The 17,907-nt window shown below is 34.8% G+C and overlaps 1 protein-coding gene across 2 annotated transcripts in view; it reads right to left on the reverse strand.

Annotated features, from left to right (window-relative positions):
- Window positions 1-17,907, reverse strand: part of LRRC7 (leucine rich repeat containing 7) — a 959,434-nt gene that overhangs the window by 442,852 nt on the left and 498,675 nt on the right. The window lies entirely within an intron of this gene.

Raw genomic sequence — 17,907 nt, forward strand, 5'->3', positions numbered from 1 at the left:
CTTGGGATATAAACAATGTTTTTTAAAGCAAATATGGGAATCCAATTCTTTTCCAGCTATACATTTTCCAAGCCTTCTTACGTGTGAGCATGTGGACTGATTCTGGCCTATGGGTGGTAAAGCTATTGAGAGGTTTCTGGGAATGGTATCCCACCTTGAAGAAAGAAAAATCCTCTTTCTTGTAGTGATGCTTGGGACTAAGGAATCTGTATTAGACCTAGATTCAGAAAGGCAAAGAGAATCATAGAGTTTTGAACATCATTAAGCCCCTAAAAACAAACAAACTGTAGATTCTCCCACATTCAGACCTCTTGCTGAGTTAGTTTAAGCCCTTGTTTGGTGTCTTTTGGCTAAGTAAAAATAAACAAAAAGTTACATATATCCTACCAACTAAGATCAGAATAACCTTTTAACGAGAAATGTACTTTCTTTGTATGAAAAAAATAAAGGAACTAAGTATATGATGTACGAGAATAAATGCTGGGAGTAGATATAACTATTCAATGTAAATTCAAACAGAAATCATGTTTGATACATTTTATTATAAAAATATTACAAACCAATAAATCCTGCTTGATCAACAAAAATATGTGAATTACAATGACTATTACCTTGCATTCTTTCATTATTTCATAAATATTTATTGATAATATATCAGGCACAGTTCTATTTGCTGAGAATACAGAGCTAAACACAGCAGACAAGATTCCTATTCTCTTGAGCTAATTCTAGGAAAGGTGGAATTAAGCATCTAATGACTAGAGAGTAGAATTGAGCACCATGCATATAGTTGGAAACTATAAGAGTTGTTCTATTCACGAGACACAGAATAGGCTAGAGTAGCTTTCTGCTTTGGCCTGGGGATGTGATAAGCTCTCCATCCAGGGTAGTAGTAGAAAAAAAAAGTGCAGTCAAAAATTAATAGCCTAAGCCTTGAATCAAGAGGAGTTGGGATCACTGTGTTTTATCTTAAACCTGGGCCAATACAGTTATGAAATGTGAAATATGAAAATAATGACTCCTGGCTGAGATAAATGCAGAACTGTACCATACAGAGTGGTCTGTCATCCAGAACAAGTGAAACAAGTGGGATTCCTGGGGACAGTTACTCCAACTGAAAATAAACTCATAGTCTAAAATTCCTCATTTCAAGAAGAAACAAATTACCATGTGATAGGTCTGAAACCAACAAATGGCACAATTTACTCCACAAGAATTACAGATAATAGAAGCTGTAGAACAAAAATGTTTTAGTGTTCAAAGATACAAAGATATAAAGGAAAAAATATATTTCAGAAAGCAAGGATGTGTGTGTGTATCTAAAATATATCTACCCAAATATTTAGCTATCTTGGGTGAATTTGGAAAAGCAAATAGAAATTAAATATATATAATCATTGAAATAAATAAAACATCAATTGAAGTTAAACAGCAGAATACAACCAACAGAAGAGAAAACTAGTACATTATAAGATTGTCCTGAAAAATCACCCTATATGCAGCATGCACACTAAGGTACACGAGAAATATTAGAGAAATATTAAGACGCATTGATGATTGCTTGGGTATAGTTAATATACATATAATGGGATTTTAAAAAGGAGAGAATGAGAGAGAAACAGTATTTGAAGAATAGACAGAGAGTTTTCCAAAAGTAAATACATGTAATAAGCTTCATGTTAAAGGAGTCCACAATCTCCAAGTAAAATAAATTTAAAAAAATCTACACCTAAATAAACTGTAGTGTGAATATAAAACATTAAGCAAAAAGATAAGTTCTTAAAAGATACCAAGGAGAAATCAGATACCAATCTGAAAATCAGTAATTAGAATGGTAGCAGACTTCTCATAAGCAAAAATGGTAGCCAGAATTAAAATAGCTTCAGTGTTGAAAAAATTAATGTAAAAACTTAGAATTTTACTTTACATCCACTGTTATAACACTCAAGACTGAGAGAAAAGTAAAGCCATTTTCATTAAAAAGTTGTGATTCTTCTTCAAAATATCTTTAAAGGATAAGCTCAACTTGGTAAGGGAAGTAAGATGTAAAAAAACTTCAGTCAGCAAAAAAAAATTGGTAAAATATATTGGTAAATCTAAATAAGTATTGACCTTAAAAATAAAGTAAGATAAAATCGGTAGTCTTTCAGCCTAATAATGGAACTAAAATGCTGGGCAATATTAACTTGGGAAATTAGGTAAGAATTATTCTAAAGGGTTTTTTTTTTTTTCATTTCAACTAAATCTTACCCTAGAATTTTCTTCTTCTGTTCTCTTTCTTTCCTTCTTTCTTTGAGAGAGAGAGAGTGAGAACACAAGCAGGGGAAGTGGCAGAGGGAGAGGGAGAAGCAAGCTCCCTGCAGAGCAGGGAGCCAGATGCAGGGCTCGAAGCAAAGACCCTGGGATTATGACCTGAGCCAAAGGCAGACACTTAACCTACTGAGCCACCCAGGCGCCCCTCTTCTTCTATTCTTACAGGCCATAACTCTTCAATCAATATTTGCCAACCAATTTTTTAAAAAATGTTTTCAGAACAAATCATTTTCTGAGTTCTTCTCCTCCACTGAATATTCAAGATGATGTTTTCTTTCGTATTTTCTAATTTATCTTTTCCATCCCCATCCCAAGGGCCTCATCCAGACCTAGTGTTGGTCAATAAATAAAGTATGTGTAGATGACTTTTGGCCCATTTTCTGCTCACTTGGATACAAACCCATTCCCTACCAAAGACCTCTGCCACAATGATGTAGCATTTTCTCTTACCCTCTGCTTCTGTTCCTCCAATTAGTGGAATAGGTGAAGGACCTGAAAATTTGCTATATTACATTTTAGCATTAATAACAGGGGTGGTTTTGCCTCTGCCTACAATGCCTTATATGAAAAAACATATATTTTAGGATTCTGCTCCCTACTATGGCTGTTCTTTATTCCTTTCCAGATTTTTCTCTAGGAATTGAGGTTTTTAGATTGATGGGAAGAGGCTCTGATATGTGGCTGGTGGACCCGACTCCTGGCTGCCTCAAAAAGTAACACTCACAGTATGTAGTTCTCAATGTGAATGACCAGCAGGACTTCTGAAGAACAGATACTTTAGCCCCATTTCAAAATTACCAAAAAAGGCTCTGGTGGCATCAAATCCTTTCAAGAGCATCCACAAATATATTCGTGTAGCCAGGATTGAAAACCACTACTCTAGAGGTTCAGCTGCACTGCTTTTAGATCGATATAGATTTTTCAGAACAAAAGATAACATGGGGAGCAGTGAATGTGTACTATGTCAGGGGGCACTGTGCAGACAACCACAAAGACTGACATTCCTGCTTTTCAATAGGGCAGTCTCTCTGTTTGCGGCAGCATAGCGTGGCAGCCAATGAGAATTCCTCTCTTTATAGAATGTGTACATTAATGTTTATCTCATATTTCAATTTTCCTTGTCTTCCTAGCTAATTTGCGGTATGCTTAAGGAGACTGCATCAAGGACTACTAGCTAGATTAGAAAACACTGACACTCAAATTGGAAGTAAACGTTAACTTTCATTATGCCAAGAAAACTATGAAGCTAAATATCTTGTTTCTATGTCACTGTTTTCTAAATGTTATATACGTACCACTTGTTATTCCAACTGCTTCAAATATAATAGATTTGTTTATTTACACTATTTTATTGCTTTAATCCAAAAAGATGAAGAAAAATAGAAAATAATAGCTTAGGTGGAAATTTGTACAAAAATACTCAATAGATGGGGCGGCTGGGTGGCTCAGTTATTAACTGTCTGCCTTTGGCTCAGGTCATGATCCCAGGGTCCTGGGATCGAGCCCCACGTTGGGTTCCCTGTTCGGCAGGAAGCCTGCTTGTCCCTCTCCCACTCTCCCTGCTTGTGTTCCTGCTCTCGCTCTCTCTCTGTCAAATAAATAAATAAAATTTAAAAAAAAAACTCAACAGACTTTCAGATCTTTTTAAAAACACTCTTTAATGGATAGAAAAAAGAATAAAATAAAACAAATATATAAAGCTCTAGTACTTAAACAGAAATTCTAAGTTATTGTTATAGCTACAAAATAAAATAAAATCATATAGCATGTATTATCCATACTTCTGTTTTAAAAAAAAGGGAGTAGAGTGATCAGCATTATTCCAAGTATGCTAATTGGCCACTGTGTATATGTTATCATTCATATAAGTAATATAATTTCCAAAATCTCAGAATATCAGTGATTCAACATTCATAGGGAATGATTATAAGGTATCCACTACAAGTTCTGAAAAATTATATAACATGGCCTCTGACCTGAAAGCTTTTGAAGTCTGGGTTAAGAAAATATTTCCCACTAGATTTTATTTTAAATGTTTACTAGAGGGGCACCTGGATGGCTCACTCAGTTGAGTGCCCAACTCTTGGTTTCCACTTGGGTCATGATCTCAGGGTTGTGGGATCAAGCCCCACATCAGGCTCCATGCTCAGGGGGGAGTCTGCTTGAGATTCTCTCTTCCTCTCCCTCTCCCCTCCTCCCACTCCTGTTTCTTTCTCTCTCTCTCTCAAATAAATAAATAAATCTTTTTAAAAAATGTTTACTAGAAAAATCTTTTGGGCACCAAGATTTATCATAGTTCTAAATCAAAACAAGCTGGGACCTTTAATATATGATTTCTATAAAATTTGATCTTTAATATAGCATTTTGAATGCATAGTAATATCTCTTTGTGGGTTCTCTTCTTGATAAGACATATTTCTTCATTAAACATCAAGTTACGTATTAACAAAATATTTTCTCTAAAAGAAGTAGAATGTATTTGGCTAAGATTGTGTGCTATGGAGTCATATAGCCGGCTTTCAGATAGTAGTTCAAACACTAATTAGCTGAGTGATCTGAAAAATTACTTGTGTTCTCTGTGCCTCATTTTCCTGATCTATAAACAGTAAATAATGAGAATCAGGAAGAAAGTGTCCTGAAAGTTGAGCAAGTACAGAAAAAAAAATCAGATATATCAATTTTGAGGGACAGGTATCCTGATTTATTGAAATTCCATATAGAACACACAAAATAGAGAACAATTAGGGAAAGACAAGGCAATTTTCCAGAACTGAAGACTTGAGCTTATTGTGAAGGCCTGCCATATAACTAAGTATTTTACAATGTTTGGTGCTATAGTAAATTTAATTTTAAAGATTTTCATTTTGAAAAGCTTTGTGGCTAGTATATAGAAATGTAATTGAGTTTTGTATGTTGAACTTATATATTTTGAACTTGCTAACTTTTCTTAATCTAGTAGTTGTTTTTATAGATTCCTTTAGGTTTTTTATAAAATCAATCATGTCATCTGTGAATTAAAAAAACAGGGGGGCTAGTTTCACTTCTTTTCCAAACTTCATGTCTGCCTTTACTGCAATGGCTAGAACATCCAAAACAATGTTGAATACAAGTTATGGGAGAGGCTATTCTTGCCCTGTTCCCTATTTTAGGGGAATGCATTCAATTTATTAAGTGTAATGTTTGCTGTGGAGTTTTGTAGGTGCCCTTATTTAACGGAGGAAAATTTTCTATTTTTTTCTATTTCTTTTTTCTATTCCAGAATTCCTAAGGATTTTTATGATTAAAGGGTATTGAATACTGTCAAACATTTTTTCTGCATCTGTTGTGATGGTTATATGACTTTATTCCTTTATTCTATAATATGGTGTATTACATTGATTATTTAATGTTAAGTCTCAGATAAGCCTCACTCATTCATGATGTATTCTCATTTTTATATATTGCTAGATTCAATTTACTAACACATTTTTAAGGATTTTTTGTGGTCTATTCCCTAGTGAAATATCAGTCTCTACTTTTCTTATAATATCAGATTTTGGTATCAGGATTAGTTGAGAAGTATTTCCTCCTCCAGTATTTTTTTGAGAGTCTGCTTAATACTGAAATTATTTCTTCTTTTAATAGTCGATAGAATTTGCCAGTGAAACCATCTGGTTAAAAAAGCAAAACCCCAGCTTTATCTGTTTATAACACACCTTTGAAAGGTAAAAAAACACAGTACATTGAAAGTAAAAGGATAGAAAATGATAATCATGCAAGTTGTAAAAATAAGAAAGCTTGTGGGACTAGAGTTATATAAAAAAATGTAAAATATGAGACAAGAAATATAACCAGAGACAAAGAGAGACTTTTGATAATGATAAGGAGGATAATTCATCAAGAAAACATACAAATCCTAAATGCGCATACACCAAGTAAGAGACCTTCAAAAGTATGAAGCAAAAACTGACAGAATGAAAGAGAAAAATAGAGAAATCGCAATCATATTTGAAATTTTCAATACCTCCACTTCAGTAACTGAATAGGTAAAGAGAAAATCATTAAGAATACAGAAGATCCAAGGGTGCCTGTGTGGCTCAGTTGGTTAAGTGTCCGAATCTTGGTTTTCCACTCAAGTCATGTCATAAATGAATCTTTAAAAAAATGTACTGAATTGGTTTTAAAATTAAAAAAAAAATACAAAAGATCTGATCATCACTCTTAATCAACTTAATCTTATTGACATTTATGGAATATTACACCCCAAAACTTCAGAATACATATTCTTTTCAAGTGCACATGGGACATATTTCAAGACAAACCAAATACAGGGCAATGAAAAAATCTTTGAAAGCTAAAAGCTTTGCTCTAAGCACTGCTTTAGCTGCATCTCACAAAATTTGATATTTCTTTATTTTCATTCACAAAATATTGAAATATGTTCTAATTTTTGTTTGTGATTTCTTTTCCACCATTTAAAATGTCTGGGGATTTTCTGGTTTTAAAAAAATGATTTCTAAATTAATTCTGCTATAATCAAAGAACATACCACATAGACCAAAAAAAGGGTTATGTGCCTTCTTCCCAAACCAAGTAAGTGTGTGGGGAGAGTGGATTCCAAAACAATTACACAATTTTGAGATTTCTGTCAACTGTTTACATTATTCTGACATAATTCTTCAGTCTGTTGAGTAAAGAGAGCAAACAATTTAAGACTAATGGTAGAACATAGAGAATTTGGGGTAGTTTAGATGTACCCACCACTTGGTCTACCAGGAGCAAGAGTTCCCTATGGCTAACCAATCATAAGACAAATTGCTCATCATTAGAAAAGAGGACTTGAACTGCAAAAGAATGTGGATTGTATCTTTAGGAAAACAGGCGTGGTAAGTTGGAGGAGAATGAACTAGATAGGGGTTTGTCTTATACAAAAACGAGGTGTGAAGAACCCACCTCTACTGGGTTCTTTGTAGAAATCATACCTATTCCCCAAAAGAAAGTTAGCAAAGGATATCCTCCATTCAAAGGGCACTGATGGAATATGACACATGGTAATAGTCAGTTCAGATCTTTGAGAGAGCCAGATCACCAAGAGGCACTTGCCCTTGATCTCTGTCTTCCATCACTCAACACATCTGAGGAGAAACTGTTTTAAAAGAGGAGGAGGAAGAAGAGGAAGAGGGAAAGAACAGATCATCCCCCTTACCTATTGAATTGAAAACTGTCCTGGATCAGTCTAGGTGAAGGGAGAAAGAATATTGCCTTGTGATTGAAGTTTTAAAGTAGATTGGACTTTAAATGTCAGAAATTGACCGTGAAATTGGAGGGGGAGACAAACCATTAGAGACTATGGACTCTGAGAAACAAACTGAGGGTTCTAGAGGGGAGAGGGGTGGGGGAATGGGTTAGCCTGGTGATGGGTATTAAAGAGGGCACGTACTGAATGGAGCCCTGGGCGTTACAGGCAAACAGTGAATCATGGAACACTACATCAAAAACTAATGATGTAATGTATGGTGATTAACATAACATAATAAAAAAAAAAGTAAAAAAAAAAAGAAATTGATCAGGAAAATAAGGAATTTGCCAGAAATGTTTTTAGGGGCAAGAAAGACAGAATGTGTTGAAGATAGTGATTAATGGGGGGAAAAAACCCAAAACTGATGTTTGAATCCCACTGAACTATGATAGTTCATAAGTAGAATTATAAAACAAAGTTTAATATAAAAGCTATGAAAAGGTATAAGAAAATGGCATAAGAAAAGATCAATTCCTACTCTGATACAGAGGAAAATAGTGCATATGACTATAAACACATAATCACATCACCAATTAAAAGAAGAAATAGCTAACTCATCCTTGCTTTTACAAGGCATTTCAGTAGAATTTTACAAATGCTATCCCATGTAATTTTCAGCAACCTTGCTTTATCCATTTAAAAGATGAGGAAATAAAGCCTCAGAAAACTTAAGTAATGAAATAATTAAGCCTTAAATTGGAAATGGCAGGACTGGATTTGAATGTTCATGTGACAGATTTTAATCTGTGCCCCTTGACACTGTATATTATTTCTATACATAATTTGGAAAGACATGTTCTAAATTGTTTAATATGTCATTAACGATTCTGTTAGTTATTCAGTTTGTGGATATTTTTAGTACATATAATAAACCAAGGTAGATCTTGTGTTCCTTATATAGAAGATTTAATTTTTTTCTTCTTAAAGGAATTATATATGATATATCACTCTCTACCTTGAGGGTTGAGTTAACATTATGTCACCCTCAGTCCACTAATTCAACTGGAAGCCTACCACTTAAGGACTATCCTAGAACTAGCACTCAAACATCAGTTTAAAATGGGCTCATTCTGGAGTGGTATTAACAGGCATAGGACTAACTTAGGATAAGTGGTGGTATTATTGGTACAGTAGTGGCAGATTGCTAAACCAGTAAGCTGTCAAACAGTCCAGTGAGTTATTACAACTATTAATGAAATAAATCTAATGTGATCTACTATAAGAAGCACCACATTGTTTATCTTCCAATACATCAAGGTTTTGGTTTGTAGGCTGAGATTTACCATGTAAAAACTGCATTTTAAATCATTAAAAAACATTTTCAATATTACTTTCACATTATGTTAAACTTAAAGAATATATTTTTCTGTTAAAAGTATGTAATTCATGTGATAGTGAATAATTTTCCTTGTTAATAGAAGAAAGAAATGACACAGACAATTCAAAAGTCATTGAGATTTAAATTAAGATTACATTAAATTACTTTTTAACAGATTGGTCTTCTTTTTTTTTTTAAGATTTTATTTTATTTATTTGACAGAGAGAGAGAGAGAGAGAGACAGCTAGAGAGGGAACACAAGCAGGGGGAGTGGGAGAGGGAGAAACAGGCTCCTGGCCGAGCAGGGAGCCTGATGCGGGGCTTGATCCCAGGACCCTGGGATCATGACCTGAGCTGAAGGCAGACGCTTAATGACTGAGCCACCCAGGCGCCCCAACAGATTAGTCTTCTAATGTAGATATACTTCCACTAATGTTCAGAATGGAAGCCAACATAATTTTCTCTCTGTGTTTAACGATCTTCCTGTCCCTATTCTAAACAACAACAAACAATAACTTGTTATAGAAAATAGTTGCCATTATAAAATGAGACTGTGAATTAATGAAACCAAAATAATTTACCAAAATTAAATAGTAAATGACAGGGTGCCTGGGTGACACAGTAGGTTAAGTGACTGACTCTTGGTTTCAGCTCAGGTCATGATCTCATGGGTTCTGGAATGGAACACTCACCAGGGAGTCTACTTGAAGATTCTCTCTCTGGCCTCTCCCTGCACTTGTGCACATACACACTCTCTCTCAAATAAATAAATAAATCTTAAAAAAATGAAATAGTAAATGAAAGTAGTTTATATCAAGCCTATCAGCTTACTCATCAAGACTGATTCAACACACTGTGCCCAATAACTCAAAGCTATTGTCATAAACTGACCAACTTTAATCAATTCTCTACCTTGTAATTCACTTCAAGTTATATGGTCTAGTAATGATTAATCCAGACCTGTACTTCTGTTTGATGGCTTATATTGCAGTGTAGGATTAGAAATGACCAAAATAATGTGACTAAAAATTGCAATAAATGTAATTTCTTGACATTGTGTTAATAATAGAAGAAGTACTTTTGTGTATCTAAATTAAGCAACGTTGAGACACTGCATAGTTTCCTGTCCCTGTGTTAATATTAAGAACAAGCAAACAAAACAAAACAAAACAAAACAAAACAAAAAACCTTGGTTGTAGTTCTAGAAAAGACTTAGTCCCAAAAGATAATTCTGTGGATTAACCAAAAATTGTTTTTCAAGATTATATTGTTTACCAACACTCACTTCATTTTGCCCTCCAATTCCAACCTATTCCTCTCCTTGCAGACCTACCTGAAAATCTCAGACTAGTCTCTTAAAACCTAAAAGATCCCACCCTGACCTCCCTGTTCTGAGACACTACTAAAATTCTCTGCAGGTGGTGTTTTGTAGTAGGCTTAAGAAAGTTAACTTTGTTTGATCAAGACATATCTTTGCTTATCTTTTAAGAATGTCTTTTAGAAAATCAATCACTGGGGCATGTGGGTGACTCAGTCGGTTAAGTGTCTGCCTTCAGCTCTGGTCATGATTGCAGGGTCCTGGGATCCAGCCCTGCATAGGGCTCCTTGCTCAGCGGGGAGCCTGTTTCTCCTCACCTTCTGCCTGCTGCTCCCCCTGCTTGTGTGCTTGCTTTCTCTCTCTCTCTCTATCAAATAAATAAATAAAATCTTAAAAAAGAAAAGAAAAGAAAAGAAAATCAACCACTGACATATTAAAAGTTTCTACATAATCAAGTATAAATACACAAAATGAAAGAAATAGACCAGGAAGTATGGTGGCTATAGGGAGTGGGATTATAGAAGTCAAAGAAATCAATAAAGGTAATTCACAGAAGAGATACCTGCAAATAGCCATAAAAGGGAAGAAAAAGAGAGAAAAAGAAAACTATTATGATTGGTTGATCCCTCTCTTAGAATCTGATCCTTTAAATGAATTATCTTATTTAATTTTCAGAACAACTCGATCAGTTTTCCAAAATTTTAGATAAAGAAATAGAATTGATAAGAAAAATATCTTACCTAAGCCACCATGTATAGTTAGTGACAGAGCTGTGATAAGAAATAGGGTCGTATAACTACCAGTCCCATGTTAGTATTTTCCTGCCTAATTCTGCAATACTGAATTGTTTATTTAGAAGTAACCCCAAGACTATAAACAATATTGTTCTTTTAAATTTGAAAATGTAAAAGAAATGACCATTTTTATGGAAAATGCAAACAGTTCCAGGAAGAATTAGAAAATCTAAATTTATTTAGAACTATTAAAAACATCTATCCAGTAGTTTAAAATCAAACACAAAATGAAACAGATACCAGAACAAAACCCTCACTAAGCCTAGCTGGTTTGAATGATCTACTTTACACAAACTATTCTAGAGGAAGGAAAGAGAGGAAGAGAAAGTAGGAGAAAAGAGAGAGAGAAAAAGAAGGGAAAGAGCAGTGAGGAAGGAAGGGAAAAGAGAATGTTCCCCAATTAATATGAAGTCACCATAAACTTTATGTCAAAGAACAAGACAAAGACAATATGAGAAAAGAAAATTAGAGTCTAATCTAATTCATAAGCATAGTTGAAATATGAATTAAAAATAGCAAAACAAATCCATTAAGATATAAGTATTTAAAACTTTTATGATTAATATAAGTTTATTCCAAGAATGCATGGTTGATTTAACTTTAGACAGTCTATTATTGCAATTTCCCCCAATGAACATATTAGAGAAGAAAACCATATGACTACTTCAATAGGTGCAAAAAATTCTAGGTAAATTTCAACTCTGAGTTTTTCATATGTCAACAAACTAGGAATACCAAAATTTCTTCAACTTGAAACAGGTACATATCCAATACCTTCAGCAAACATCATACTTAATGGAAAACATCAGAAATATTTCCTTTATACTTAGAAACAAAACAATATATATATATCCACTATCAATATTTATATTTAACATCGTACTAGAGCTCCTAAACACCCAATAAGAAAACAAATGATTAAAAAACTCTAGAACTTCTTTAGATAACCACAGCTTTCTTCCTCCTACAAAATTTATTTCTGAAAAAAAAAAAAAAAAAGTATGCGTGTGTGTGAGAGAAAGAAATCCATCGAATCTATAGTGATGTTAGATTTCATTTAGTTAGTTAAAGAGAAGATATTCTAAAGTTCAACATAGATTTATGTTCTCTTTTTGCCTAAGAAGAATGCAAGCTTCCTAACAAAAGAAACTGTCATATGCCAGGAAAAGAAAAAGTATTTAATAGATTTGGAGTAGAACAGAATTGAATAAAATCATATATACGGTTGCATGAACCTGGCCATTCTTTTTTCAAGAAATGCATAACTCTACACCTTGCCTAGGTAGTACTAAATTGGTGCATGGTGGATTCTTCAAAACCAGGAAGTAGGCTCAGCATTCATTCATTTATTCAATCGTTAAATAAATATGTTCCCCCAAAAAGCCTACCACTGAAATGAGAAATTTATCCTGCATATTAAGGGAACTTGTTTTAATCCAGTTTCTAATACCTGCATGGTTTGTGGTTAAAAACTGATATGCATTGTGCTCATTTTCATAATACCCTCATTGGATTCTTTCATATGATTCATGTTGTCAGTATTGATTTGTAATTGATACATTATTGACATATAACATTGTGTAAGTTTAAAGTATACAATGTATTGATTTAATACATTTATACATGGAAATATGATTTCACCCACAGCATTAGCTAGAACCTTTATCATGTAATATAATTAACATTTCTTTTTGATAGTGAGAACATTTAAGATCTAGTCTCTTAGCAATTTTGATATATATATACAGGCATACATCGGAGATATTGTGGGTTTGGATCCAGACAAAGGAAATACAGAACATATCACACTGAAGTGAGTCAAATGAACTTTTTGGTGTTCTTGTGTGTATAAAAGTTGTGTTTACACTATGCTGTAGTCTGTTAAGTGTGCAATAGCACTGTGTCTGAAAAAACAATGCAAATACCTTTATAAAAAATATTTTAATGTTAAAAAAATGCAAAACATCATCTGTGTTTTCAGTGAGTTGTAATCTTTTCGCTGGTGGAGGGTCTTGCCTCGATGTTGATGGCTGATGACTGATTAAGGTGATGGCTGCTGAAGGTTCGGGTGGTCATGGCAACTTCGTAAAATAAGACAACAATGAAGTTTGCTGCATCAGTTGACTTCCCTTCATGAACCATTTCTCCATAACATGTAATGCAGTTTTGACAGCATTTTACTCATAGTAGAACTTCTTTTAAAATTAGAGTCAATCCTCTCAAAAACTGCCACTGAGTTTAACTAACATTATGTAATATTCTAAATTCTTTGTTGTCATTTCAACAGTCTTCATAGTATCTTCACCAGGAGTAGATTCTATCTCAAGAAATCACTCTATTTGCTCATTCATAAGAAGTAACTTCTTATCCATTAAGTTTTGATCATAAGATTGCAGGAAGTCAGTCACATCTTCAGGCTCTACTTCAAATTCTAGTTTTCTTGCTATTTCCACCACATCTGCAATTACTTCCTCCACTAAAGTCTTGAATCCCTCAAAGTCACTGTGCTAGGTGTTGGGGATAAAATGGTGAACAAAACTGTTGTATTTCAGGGTGCCTGCGTGGCTCAGTCATTAAGCATCTGCCTTCGGCTCAGGTCATGATTCCAGGGTCCTGGGATTGAGCCCCACATCAGGCTCCCTGATCAGCGGGAAGCCTGCTTCTCCCTCTCCCACTCCCTCTGCTTGTGTTCCCTCTCTCTCTGTGTCTCTCTCTGTCAAATAAATAAATAAAATCTTAAAAAAAACCCTGTTTTGTTTCTTCATATAGCTCAAAGTCTAGGGTGGGGGTCACAAAATGTATTCAGGGTAGAAAAATAAAATATGCTATGTGCTAGAGGATGGAAAGAAGCAACAGATGCTATGGACACATCTAAGGGTGGCCACTCACCCTGTCTTTGAAATCCAAGAAAGGGTTACAGAAAGAAATGCATGGGGTCCTGACTGAAAGGAGCAGCTTGTGAAAAGTCCTAAGGTCAGAGAGAACACATTTTTATTAGAAAATTTAAACAAGATTCAGACTGCCTGCTGCAGAGAGAAGAAAAATATTAAGAAAGAAAAAAAAAAAAAGGAAATAGAGGTCAATCAAAAAGTCTTGTAAGGCATGATAAAGGTTTTAGATTTTAACCTTAGGTCAACAGGGAGCCTTTGGAGTGACCTGAGTAGGACACAGACACGATCAGATTTAAGATTAAGATGAACACACTGGCTAACTACAGAGTTGAAAATAGGCTGTGAACACACTGAGAAAAGGCTGATCATCGGGATGAGTTTCTTTATCAAGCAGCCAGGAAGAGTGTAATAAGATATAAAAGCAGACATTAAGGTTTTTGGGGAAGGTGATGTCAGAAACCTAAACAACATACTATTACCTAATTTAACAGAACTCTTTACTGAGGGGTATTCTGACATCTTTGATAATAAAATGGCATCTTCTCTCCCATTTTTTGGCTATTGTTCTTTGTCAAAAGCTCTCTCAGGGCATTACGGAGAAAGGAAAGAAGGAAACTGGCAGGGTAGAACCTTGGCATTCCTGAATCTCTGGCCACAATAATGTCAAACAGAATTAGGACATCACCTTGATTGCAAATCGTCAAAATAACATTAAACTCAAAGATGATTATTATTGCCATAAGACAGTGTGTGTGAAATGAGGACAGATGAGGTCCTGAGGCAAAGCTCTGAGGAATATCAACAATTAAGAATTTTGAGGGGTGCCTGAGTGGCTCAGTCGTTAAGCGTCTGCCTTCGGCTCAGGTCATGATCCCAGGGTCCTGGGATCGAGCCCCACATCGGGCTCCCTGCTCGGCAGGAAGCCTGCTTCTCCCTCTCCCACTCCCCCTGCTTGTGTTCCTTCTCTTGCTGTGTCTCTCTCTGTCAAATAAATAAATAAAATCTTAAAAAAAAAAGAATTTTGAGTTAAATGAGTGTATAGACAAAGAGGTAGTCAGAAAGCAAGGAGCAAAATAAGTAGAGTATGGTATCATGTGAAACAGCAGAAAATGGGATTTCATGAAAGTTGTAGTCACTGTGGCCATTAGTCACTTGGCAAGAGCAAGTGCAGTGGAGTGAGACGGAAATCCACATGGCTGTAGTTTAAGGTATAATGAGTTTCAAAAAGTGCAGGCAATCAATGTAGACAATTCTCTCAAACAGAGGGATTTTTGAAACATGTCACCCAGGAGCCAAAAGAAAAAAGAATCACAGATTTGGCTACATAACTATCAAGCAATTTATAAGCCAAATGGGAAAATATTTATAGTACCCATTTATACATTTACTAATATATCCTAGAAACATAAAGACAAAAGGCTAAATGATATACATAATTGATAGAAAAAGAAATAGCCAATGACTATTTGAGAAAGTACCAATATTACTGAAAAAAAAGGCAATGAAGCACAACATTCAGCTTTCAGTTTAACCAAAATTAGTTATTAGTAACAGTGTAAGGGTGGCAAGTATAGGTAAATGGAACTGTTTACGGGTTGGTAATTGTTACAGTTATTTTTGTAAGTCAATTTGGCAGCAGCTATAAAACCTTAAAACACTAAAACACTAAAATCCATGGCCTATCAGTAGCAATCCTGTACATCTACCCTACACAAATATGTGCTAATTTCACTACAGTCTGGATCACACAATATTGAAAATAGTCCTCAGTGTGAAACTAGACTACCCTTTTAAGAAGGTTTGCTGTAAGGATGCCTGGGTGGCTTAGTCAGCTGAGTGGCCAACTCTTGGTTTTGGCTCAGCTTGGGATTTCACAGTCATGGGATCAGCCCAGAGTCTGCTTCAGATTTTCTCTCCCTCGCCCTCCAGCTCACTCTCTTTCACTCTCTCTCTAATAAATAAATAAAATCTTTAAAAAAAGAAGGAGGAGGAGGAGGTTGTTTGCTGTAGGAGGGTTTGGGTGCCCCAGTCAGTTAAGTCTGACTCTTGATTTTTAGCTCACATCATGATCTCAGAGTCATGAGATCGAATCCCACATCAAGCTCCCCACTCAGTGGGGAGTCTGCTTGAGATTCTCTCTCTCCCTCTCCCTCTGCCCCTATCCCCTGCTCATTCTCTCACTCTAAAAAATAAATCAATAAATCTTTAAAAAAAAAAGTTTTGCTGTAAACAGGAGAGAAATAGATGGTAAATAGTGTGGATAGAAATCAAAGTAGTGAAAGACAATATTTTTGTTTTTAATGAAAAATACTTGTGGAAGTTTAAATGAGGAAGGCAATGAACAAGAGAGAGATGTTAAAATGCAAAGACCACAGGTAACAGATGGATGGAGGTAGAAGATAATGTAATCCCAGGCATGAGCCGAAAAGTCACTTTATAAGAACTGTGATGTAGGAGGGAAGAGAAGAGAATGGGTACACATGTCAGTGTGATTATAGATTTAGTGACAAGGGATTGAAAAGCTTCACATCTGATGATGTTTATATTCTTTCTGATTTAAGAAGAAAAGTAGTTTAAGTTGCTGAGAGTTGGAAGAGATATAGTCAAGTTACACTTTGGGGAAGTAAAAAAGATAATAAAGAACCAGTATATATACAATGATAACAAGAGCATAATAGTAAAATATAAAAATATTAATTCTAATGGCACCATGGGTTTATTTAATTTTGCCAGGAATTAATAAAGGCAGAGAGAGAACTTGTCACTGACTAAAAAGGACAAAGAGAAAGGAACTGAAGATATATTGGAGAGACAGTGGTTAAAGTGATTTATCAAGGGATCAAAACTAGGTCAAAATTGAGATGAAACAGAATCAATAGAGAGTGTAGAGTTGTTATGGGAATGGAGTCTCAATGTGTTCGAAGAATAGGTGATAGGATGATTGATTGAGTTTAGAGAGGACAAGTTGAAGAGAGCAAGATGCCTAAGTAAGGTTACAAAGAGATGGCATTTCTAGCTGATAACGATATCCAAGATATGAAGAACACACTCCTTGAAAGAAATTACTATACTAAATACATAAAACTGTCAATCAATCTTAATGTACAGTTTTATTTAAAGTTTAAACAAAATTCTTATGCAACTGAAAATGTTTTCAAAGTGGTTATGATAATGGCTTTTTGAGAAGAACCAATACATTTTTATTTAAATAGATTTTACTTTTTAGAGAAGTTTTAGGTTTACAACAAAACTGAGCAGAAAGTACAGAGTTCCCATACACTTGCTGCCCTGCTGTAACCACAGTCTTCCCTACTGTCCACATGCCACACCAGAATGGTACATTTGTTACAACTGATAAACCTATGTTGATATATTATGATCATTACCACCCCAAATCTAATATACATTAGGGTTCACTCTTGTTATTGGACAATGTATAAGTTTTGACCAACAGATAATATACATATTATTATGTAGGCATTTTGTGTTTTTATATAAATGTATAACACAAATGTATAATACATATATGTACCTACCATTATAGCATCACACTGAATAGTTTCATTGTTCTAAAAATCCTCTGTGCTCTGCCCATCCATACTTTCCTGCACCCCCTATAGCCTGGCAATCACTGATCTTTCCATTGTAACCATGGTTTTTGCCTTTCTCAGAACATCATACAGCTGTACTCATAGAGTATGTAGCTTTTTCAGACTGGTTTTTTCCAATCAGCAATATTCATTTAAGTTTTCTCCATCTATTCATGGCTTGATAGCTCATTTATTTTTAGCACTGAATAATATTTCATTGTCTGGGTGCACCACAGTTTATCCATTCACCTCCTGAAGGACATCTTGGTTGCTTTGAAATTATGGCAATTATGAATAAAGCTGTCATAAACATCTATGTGCAGGTTTGTGCAGATATACTATTTTCCAAAGTGGCTATAACATTTTGCATCCCCACTAGCAATAAATGATAGTTCCTGTTGCTCC

The sequence above is a fragment of the Mirounga angustirostris genome, unplaced genomic scaffold (genome assembly GCF_029215605.1).
Source record: "Mirounga angustirostris isolate CCGP_5_RB_7025 unplaced genomic scaffold, mMirAng1.0.hap1 SCAF_4, whole genome shotgun sequence".
NCBI classification, from domain to species: Eukaryota; Metazoa; Chordata; class Mammalia; order Carnivora; family Phocidae; genus Mirounga; species Mirounga angustirostris.